Source organism: Panthera pardus, unplaced genomic scaffold (genome assembly GCF_024362965.1).
Source record: "Panthera pardus isolate Hobbes unplaced genomic scaffold, ASM2436296v1 HiC_scaffold_1, whole genome shotgun sequence".
In the NCBI taxonomy this organism is placed as follows: Eukaryota; Metazoa; Chordata; class Mammalia; order Carnivora; family Felidae; genus Panthera; species Panthera pardus.
This window is the reverse complement of record NW_026526654.1, coordinates 80,931,715-80,941,725: the sequence shown is the minus strand read 5'-3', so window position 1 is coordinate 80,941,725 and position 10,011 is coordinate 80,931,715. Positions and strand designations below refer to the sequence as shown.

The 10,011-nt window shown below is 44.1% G+C and overlaps 1 long non-coding RNA gene across 1 annotated transcript; it reads left to right on the top strand.

The window, feature by feature from the left end:
* Nucleotides 1-2,146: 2,146 nt before the first annotated feature.
* LOC109266083 (uncharacterized) lies at nucleotides 2,147-10,004 on the top strand. Its single transcript, XR_002079537.2, has 3 exons — nucleotides 2,147-2,485; nucleotides 5,894-5,968; nucleotides 9,381-10,004. It is a non-coding gene; the product is annotated as an uncharacterized LOC109266083 (long non-coding RNA).
* Nucleotides 10,005-10,011: the final 7 nt, after the last annotated feature.

Sequence of the window (10,011 nt, the reverse complement as noted above, 5' to 3'; positions counted from 1 at the left end):
TTCTGGATGATGCTACTATTTTGATTTTACTGTTTAGTAGATTCATAAGCCAAAAAGTCATTTGACTAAAAATATGTCAAAATAATTGTAGGAAAAAGTTGGCTGGTTGGTGGATGAAACGGGTAGGTTGCCTTAATGAGCTCTGATTTAGGGTTTAAGATGTTGGTTTCATTGCTTTCTTAATGACAAGTTTCTTAACATCCCAAAGGTGTAAGTTTTCTTATCTGTACCCTGGAGGTAAAGGTGCTTGCCTCACTGAGTTTCTGTGAGTTTCAAATAAAATCATGGATGGCGAGACCCTGGCATACTGCCTGGTGCTCAGCAGAGATTTATTAAAAGCTGGGTTACCCACCTCAGAACGAGTTGGCCTTCTTCACGCTTCCTCCTTCCTCCAGGTGACCCTTCTTGTCTCTCTCTAGAGAAGGAGGGGAAATGAATCTTGACGTTCTTACAGAAATCATTTTCATTCTTCAGATGATCCATGGTGTAACACCAGAGGGTGAAAGAGGAAGAAAAAAGTAGTCCTCACTGGAAGCAAAAGCGGGACTTTCAAAATCAGCAACTTGTCAGAAAATTGATCGTATTAAGAGGCTGTGTTTTGTTTTTCTGTGAATATTTTTAGGTCATACTATGGGAACAACAAATGTCAAGCAAAAGATGAAAGGATAAGGGATGTTAGAAAAGATGTTGAGGCAAGAAGACACCAAGCGTTCCTTGGTTTGCCCCAAAGGCGAGCAGAATGTGATCAAACCGTTTTTCACATCTACAGAGGAGTCAAGGCATTTTCATTCTGTAAGAGAAAGAACTTGCTGCTGACAGGTGGGATGGATCAAATCATTCGAGTCTGGAATCCTTATCTGCCTGGGTGAGTTTGTTTTCTTTCTCCAACCAAGAGTGCCATTGATCTAGTAAAGTACCTGAGAGCAGGACAGGGGATCTCCAATTCCCCTTTAGGATAATTTAAGAACCCCTGCCTGACATTGATCTCGCACGCACACAGCCTGGGAAACTCCTGTTTGTGGCCACTAGAGACTCATTCTTGGGGATTAATAAGCAAATCATTGGGCCCGTTTTTCTAAGTTTATTTATTTTGAGCGAGGCAGAGAGAGAGAGAGAGAGAGAGGATCTGAAGCTTGCTCTGTGCTGAGAGCAGAGAGCCTAATGTGGAGCTCAAACTCACGAACTGCGAGATCATGACCTGAGCCAAGACCAAGAGTTGGATGCTTAACCAACTGAGCCACCCAGGCGCCCCAGCCACTCCCTGGCTCCATTTACCAACGGGGTAACATGGAAGCTCAGAGGAGTTTAACTTTTTGGAAATAACACCGGAATTGGGTTCAAATGCATTTTGGCTGATTCTAAAAGCCTATGTCATTCCCACTGGTAAGTGTTGAAGATGGAAGGGGAGTGGAAAATAGGGAGGAGTCTTCTCGTGCATTAATGGTGGGGATTTGGGGACAAGAACAGGTCCTCTAGGGCGCGCCAAGCTTCCTCCCCGAGCCTCTGTATCAGGCGTCAGTGGAGGATCTGAAAGGTGACCCATGCCCCTCAGCAACAACAGGCAGTGGTGGAGGCAGCGCTAGGAGCAGGTGGGCATGAGGGATCTGATTCTGTCCCTGTCACTTGGTAGCCAAGTGATCCTGCTCAAGGGGTTCTGCTGGTTTCCTCCTCGATAATGATGATCCCAAGAGTACCTACCCCTCCAGCAGTAATAAAGATTACTGATGGGGTCATCCACGTATAGCGCCCAGCACAAGGTCAGATGCCTAATCAGAGAGAAAGAAAAATGATTTTCTACCCACTTCTATTACCTTAGGCGCCCATTTGTCTGCTGACGTGGAACAATCCACTTACCTTCCAGGGACTTGGTTATAAAACGATAGTGTGCTCTCCCCTTCCATTTCAGCCCTGCCTCCCTTCTCCCAACCTCCCACCCTTTCACTACACACCCAGCCCTGCGACCCTGAGGACACCTTGATCCCTCAGAGTTCCTTGAAATAAACTTATATCAAAAAGACATTCCCCCTAGAGCTGAATACTTTTAACTCTGGCCTGCATAAAGCAACAACTTGCCACAGGATCTATTCCAGCCCCACCCTGTGCCATTCCTCGTTATTCCTTTTATAGTGATGTTGTCAGCAGTTGGTGAAACAAAGCCCAGGGCTTCAACTCGCACTGAGTTGTGTTGCTGTAACTGGGTATTATTTGCTTCAGTCCTTTTATCACACAAGATATATACTTGCGTGATTTCAGAAGGAGACGTAACCCTCCTCCAGGCTGAATAGAACTGCCAGATCCGGACCAAGTTTAGTCTTGCATTTTTATTTAGAAACAGCGCTTAGAACTGCTTGGTGTTCATCTGTTCTTTTTTCATTCTAGAAAACCAACAGGTACGCTGAAAAGCCACACAGCTCCAGTGATCGACATCCATGCATCTGCTGAGGATAATGAAATATCTTCCAGGTCCTCGGACAACACTATTAAGGTCTTTGCCCTTTTATGTTTTGATACATTGTCCAACAGTTTCAGATAGAGAATGTGTTCTTTTCCTGTTTTCTTTCCCCTCTTCAGCTTTAGAGGCCTCTGCATTAGCAGATACTCAAATGGTAGTTACATTAGCAGGATTTGTTTTGGAAAAAGAGGATACGTGGGCAATGGAAGGGTAGTCTCTTAGAAAATTTTCTATACCTGGTGTTTTGTTGGGATGAGTAAACCTTATGGCATTTCAGCCCCCGTTTGCATGCTGCCCTGATTCCCCCGGGAGAATGTATGTTGGAGGTTGGAGAGGAGGAGCAGGGGACAGAATGGGGACACGGGGGAGGCAGCAGTCCCTTGCTACTATTGGTCATCTTATTGTGCGATACACACAGGGCAGGTGGGCCTTTTCTGAAATGTTGTCTGTAAGGCTTAGGATTTAAACACTTAGAGTCCTTTAGAAGCAGTGATATTACCATTTTCATTTTGTTTGCCTTCACACCTCTTTTTGTACTTGTATACCTAGGGTCCTATCTACCTCTAAAATTCAGTTGCCCCTGTGATCTTTGTAATGCGTTGCTTTTCTACCGAAAGAAAGAAAGAAAGAAAGAAAGAAAGTTCACTGATTTGCTTTTTCCATCATTTCGTATGCTTTTCCAAAGAATATGAAAAGTTTTCATGATTTCATCCCTTTTTTTTTTTACTCTCATGGGGCCAGAGGGTGGGAGTTTAGAGCAGTCTGAGTCAAAGAACTCCTGGAGCCTCAGGCAAGTCAGTATGACTGGTCAGTATAGACACATAAACCAGTTCACTGACCACTCACATAATAAATGATTTACAGATGCTCTGGGCTGAATCATATCCCCTCAAAATCTACACGTTGAGGTCTTAACCACCAGTGCCTTACAATGTGAGTATGTCTGGAGACGGGGCCTATAAAGAAGTAATTGAAGTTACGTGAGGCTATATTGGTGGGCCCTAATCCAATATGCTGGGTGTCCTTCTAAGAAGAGGAAATCAGCACACTTAGAGGAAGAGCAACCATGGGAAGACACCACAAGAAGGTGGGCATCTGCAAGCCGAGGAGCAAGCCCTCAGAAGAAAGCAAACCTGCCGACACCTCAATCTAGGAGTTTAATCCCTAAGCGCACACCATATATAAAAGTTAACTCAGAATAGGCCATAGACCTAATGTAAAAAGAGCTATAATTTCAAAACTCTTGGGAGAAAACATAGGAGTAAGTCCTCATGACCTTGGACTAGGGAATGATTTCTTAGATATGATATCAAAAACACAAGAGACAGAAAGAAGGAGAAAATAAATGAGTTGGACGCCATCAAAATTAAAAACTTCAGAAGACACCATTAAGAAAATGATTAGACCGCCTACAGAATGGGAAAGAATTTTGCCGATCACACATCTAACAAGGGACTTGCACGTAGAATACCAAAAAATCTGTATGCTCAATAATAAAAACACAAATGGCTTGATTTAAAAATGGGCAAAGGACTTGAATAGAAATTTCCTCAAAGAAATATTCAAATGGCCAATAAACACATGACAAGATGCTTCACATCATTAGTCATTAGGGAAATGCAAAACAAAACCACCGTGAGTTACCACTTCATACCCATTAAGATGGCTAAAATAAAAATATAGATAATAACAAGCGTTGGCAAGGATGCAGGGAAATCAGAGCCCTCCATACATTGTTAGTGGGAATTTAAAATGGTGCAGCCACTTTGGAAAACATTTTGGCAGTTCTTCAAACATTAGCCATAGAGTTATCTTATGACGCACCAATTCTACTCCTAGATTTATACCCAGGAAAATTGGAAACTTATGTTCACACACTTACATATGAATATTCAGGGCAACATTATTCATAAAAGCCAGAGAGTAGAAATAACCCAAATACCCATGAACTAATAAGTGGATAAACAAGATGTGGCATATCATTACGATGAACTTTTCCTCAGAAACAAAAAGAAATGAAGTACTAATATGTGTTACAACATGGATGAAACTTGAAAAGTTTATGTTAAGTGAAAGCCAGTCACAGAAGGCCATGTATTGGATGATCCCATTTATATGAAATGTCCAGAATTGGCAAATCCACAGGGACAGAAACTTGTTTAGTAGTTGCAGGGAGGAGGGTGGAGGGATAGGGAGTGGCCGCTAATGGGTATGGGGGTTCTTTTCGAAGTAATGAAAATTTTTTGAAATGAAACAATGCTGATGGTTGCACAACTCTGTGAATATGCGAAAAACCCCTGTATTATACACTTTAAAAATGTGAATTTTGTGTGATGTAAATTAGATCTCAATAAAACCGTTATTTTTTTTAAAGGAGGGGGAGAGGAGAGAGAAAGAGGAGTCAAGGGGGACACCAAGGCTTTGGGCTCCACCCAACTGAGACAGGGCAGATAGTGGGTAGAAGGAGCCTGACCAGGAGCTCAGTAGTAGATGTGTTGGATAGAGTCATCCTGAGTTGATGGGCGATGTCAGAACTGGAGATATAAATTTGGAATTCATTAGCATTTAGATGAAATTTTAAGCCATGGAGTGGATGAAATAGAGAAGAGAACAAGAGTGGGCAATGGGGAGAAAAGCCTCAAAGACTGAGCACAGGGACGCTGCCATGTTTATAGGATCCAATATGGCTCCTGTATAGTGAGCTTAGAGTCCATCTCATGGCACCAATGAGGACATTTTACATAAAATTAATTGTTGACATCACAGGTCGTGATGCAACCAGGACCCAAACTCAATTCAGTCCTCCAAGAAAATGTGATTAAAATGGTAAAACCTATGGACTTCAGTTTTTGATTTATTTTGAAAATCAAATCCATCCAAAGGCATCCTCAAAGCCACAAAGTTGGAGACTTCATATTTTTAATGAGCTTTTTTTCCTCAAAACTTGGCACCATCAGATAATCATAATTCTGTATGTAAGAACACGTCTCCTATCCTATTTTCTTTTCCTAGTGCCTCTCCATTTTCTTCCAATCTAAAATCATGATTACAAGATTAGCATCTTGCCTGTGATGATTCAGGCATATTGAATCACTTCCCAAAATGTGTTTAAAATATATTGAAATCCTATCTTGGAAATATGGTGTGTAATTTATTTCAGAATACATTATTCCTATCAAATAAAAAGTAATCAACCAGGAACCAAACAGCTAAATTTCTAGCATGCCTGATCAGATGGTCTTCGTTCTTTGAATTGATTTTTCAGCCCAAATATTTCACTTCTCTAAATCATGGGGACACATGGAACGTTTCAGGAGTCTGCTGGTTTCTGGCATTACTCTAAAGGAGAGTAAAGTGACAGGTTCGGTTTTCTGTTTTCACTTGTTATTTTCTGTGAATTTAACATTGCACACCACAAAGACGGCTGTTTTGTGTTAACAGGAATCAGTACAGAAAAGTTATTTCTTGAAAGAAAGTTATTTCTTGGAAGGAAGATAGCACGGTGTATCAGCTGAGGTAAGGCTTGCCACTGTAACAAATAAACCCCATATTTTCTAGAGGTTGAGACAACAGAAGGTTATTCCTGTTTGTTTTCATAACCCAAGGCCAGTGCTCCTAGTGAGGGGCATTTTTCTCCCATTCAAGAACTAGGCTGTCTTCATGTGGGGTCCTAGACTCCCAGAGTCTTCTTCATCCTGGGGCGATGGGCATGAGAGCAGATAACACATATCTGCCTCTTAAAACCCCAGCCATAAATGACCCATCACTTTCTTTCAGACTCTACTGTGAAGTTCATAACTCTGGTGGAAGGGAAACCAGGAAATGCCTTATTTTGGTGGCCATTCCCCAGAAACACCTTTCCAGTGTGGACAGAGAAGTGTGCATTTGGGGGTGGGGTACAGAATGCTTTGGAGAAATACAGACTTGAGTTTAAACTCTGAAACTACCAGAAACTCAGTGACCTTGGGTGAAGGATTCAATCTTGCTAAACTCTTGGACATTGGTCACTCTTAATTCTCTTGGACATTGGTCACTCTCAATTCTCTTGGACATTGGTCACTCTTAATTCTCTTGGACTTTGGTCACTCTTAATTCTCTTGGACATTGGTCACTCTTAATTCTCTTGGTCATTGGTCACTCTTAATTCTCTTGGACTTTGGTCACTCTTAATTCTCTTGGACTTTGGTCACTCTTAATTCTCTTGGACATTGGTCACTCTTAATTCTCTTGGTCATTGGTCACTCTTCTGCAAAATGACCCACCTCGTAGGTTAGTTGTGCTCATAAAAGATAAGGTATGAACTGTGCTCACCATAGAGTAGTTTTACCAGTTAAGACTCTTTTAGGCCAAAGAGACAAAAATCTAATTCAAACAGTTTAAGCTAAAAAGGGAGAATTTATCGGTTATTGAAACCTGATCATCAGACAGGTGGCCTCACAGGCAGCTGGGTTCAAACACGGCACTGTTATTTCTACACTTTCTGCCTGCGCTACGAATTTCTGCTCCTTGGTGCACACTGATATTGACTCCTACTGCAGAAAGGTTTTCTCCTTCCAAATGGCTGGGACCATTGATGGCCAGTCTAAACCCACAACCCAATTCCAGATTCACTATCAGCTCTAGACAGAAAAATCTAAGGGAAGACACAGATTGACCAGGTTTGGGTCCGTCCCATGTCTACTGCTTATAATCAGAGAGGCAGTTTTCCTAACAGAAGACAGGAGGGTGCTGGACAGACCATGGATAGGTCAGTGATACGAATTTGTTGTAGCTACTTTTACTTTGGGGATTTAATGCCAACTTGCTGAATCAATGACAACAGCAGTGTGAAAAATTCCTTCCTACCTTTCCCTTTCACAGACCTTGTAGGGGTCCCTCTATGGCATTCCAACTAAGATCCCTCTGCCAGGCTCCAGAATTACCTTATTTTTGTCCTCATCAAAACCTTCTCTCTCTCAGTAACATTATCTCATGAAGTAAGAAGAAATTACTAGATAAATGGATTCCTATTGTGGTTTAAGTGACTGTGTGTTACCTTTTATCCAGGAAAATGAGCGTTTTCAAACAATTTAGTTCTCCAGAAAGGAAGGGGGGACATCCCTTGAACAAGAAGGGCCTGAGATCATCTTTTCCATGGGATTATTTTACTTTGATCACTATTGTCACCCCGAGACTGACCTCCCAAAGTGTATTGCTTCCTGCCTTTCATGCCATGACCTAAAAATCACAGCTAAAAAAGCAGGCTAGAACTTTCAAAGTGAGTTTGCTACCTGCTGGGGAGAACTAAGGAAAACTAACAGTATAAATACAACAAATAAGAGTCTGGCTTAAGGGGTAAAGGCTTCAAATTTCCTGATAGCTGATTTGCTTCCTGGAGTCTCAAAGTGGGGGAAAGAAGCCCCATCCAAGTACATCCCACCCAGCTTAGTCCTCAGATTTTCCAGCGCAGCTCTGGTGGGAGATGAGCCTAAGATGGGCTCTTTCCTACTTTAGCGGCTCACTAGGTCTGCGTCAGGAGAGTCACTGAACCTCGCCGGAACCCGGTGGATTATACCCACCTCCCAAAGTTGGTTTCGGATGGAATTAGTTTGTGACAAAATACCTCAAGCTGGGTGGCTTGAAGAATGGAAAGGTTCGTCTCGCAGTTCTAGAGGCCGGAAGTCTAAAATCAAGGTATTAGCAGGTCTGGTCCCTTCCGAGACTGAAGGGAGAGACTGCCTCCCTCCTCGCTGCTGGGGGTTCGCTGGCAACTTTTGGCGTTTTTGCCTCATAGAAGCATCACCCTGATACTTGCCTTCATCTTACATGACACTCTCCCCTTCGGTGCATCTCTCTCCAAATTCCCCCTTCTTACAAGGACGGCAGTCAAATTGTCTGAGGCGTGACTTTATCTCTGCTCATTGCGCCAGACTCCAGCCCTATTTCCAAATGAGGGCACATTCTGAAATACTGGGGGTTGTTCAACATACGAATTCTGGGGGGACGCAACTCAGCCCCTAACAAAGAGTAGATGAAACGACGCATGGAAAGCATTTAACACAATGCCTGGCGCATGCCAGCCCACTAAGCAACAGCTGCCTTCGTGATGATTCTGTCTTCCCAGTTTTGCACTTGGCCCATCTGCTCCTCCCCAGGGAGTGAGCCCTCCCTTGAAGCTCTCATCAGATCACCTTAAAATAACACAAGAGCCGTGGCATGACTTTATGCAATAATCGTAATAAAGGATTAACAATAATATTAGCGTTCTAATCACATACCATTATACTGTGGCCTAGCCATGATCCATGAGATTCTAGCCATGAGCTGTTTTTGTTAATATTTAAGAAGTCCTAAGACTTTAAAGTCCTATAAGATAGGCACTATTATTAGTCTCCCTATTTTACAGATGAAGAAACTGAGGGAAAGGGAGAGTGGTAATTTGCCCAAGGCCACCCCAGGCAGGGGGGTTCTGGACCTCCATGCCCTTAACCAATAACCACGCTGAGGTCTGTTCCCTGAGTGCTCCAAATATCTCCCCAGTGGCTGGTATGGAAGAACTGCGTTAAGAAATGGGAACGTATCTGGGAGATGGGGGTAGCTCTGTGCCCAAATCTGACCCACGATGTCGAGCTCCTGCTTTCAGCCGGTCCACGGGAAGAGAAGCCACTGGCCGCTCCTATGGTGGCTTGGCCTCTGGCATCCCTGCTCCGTGGGCAGCTTCAGCATGGCAGAGGGGCTCAGGGACAAGGGCCCCGCTTTCTGCTTCCTTTATAAACAACAGGGGACAAGAAGCCCCTTTCACCCTTTTTCCTTTTGGTGAGTGGGGGCAGGGCAGCGTGTAAACTTCCATCAGTCCTGACCAGACCCCTGCCCCAGGTGACGGCTTCAGACAAACAGCAAAGCAGCCGGTTCACGACCTCCGGTGACTTTTTCCTCATTTCCTCCTCAGATCTGGGATCTGGAAACAGACAGCCGCTCTTTTACGGCCTCCTCCAAAGCCAGTGGTATCCAGGGGGAGGGCGCGGCCTGCCTCTATCTCCCCCACCCCAGAGCCCTGCGTGTGGCCACCAACACAATCGCACCCCTGCACCTGCGACTCAGGTATGAGGTTACCCTCTTGGCCCCAAGCCGTCAGCTGTCTAGAGGGCATGGCGAGCCCAGTGCAGCTGCCTGCAACCTTTTATATCACGATCCACAGTTAAGGCCTCTGGGTGACCTCCTCAGCTCTATGCCCCACATCTTTATCTTGCACTATGTGTTTGGTGAACTCCCTTTAACAGCTCCCATTAATCACTCCAGCACCACCTCCCTATGTTATCCACAAGTCTGGAATTTACCTCTCGAGCCCTTATCGACCCACTGGCTCTATGTCTATAGGAAATTGTCCAGGAAGCCCTGGAGGCCCACATCTGAGAAACCCATCCCTACAGCAGGGTAGCCATTCAGTCCCAGGTGATGAGACGGGTCCTTATGGAGGATCCCCTAGCAGGCTTCTCCTGCCCAGGGCCCTTAAATGCCTTGAAGACTTGTCTCCCTGATTCCTCTACAAATGAGGCCGCCTCGGTTGCCTCGGCACTCCT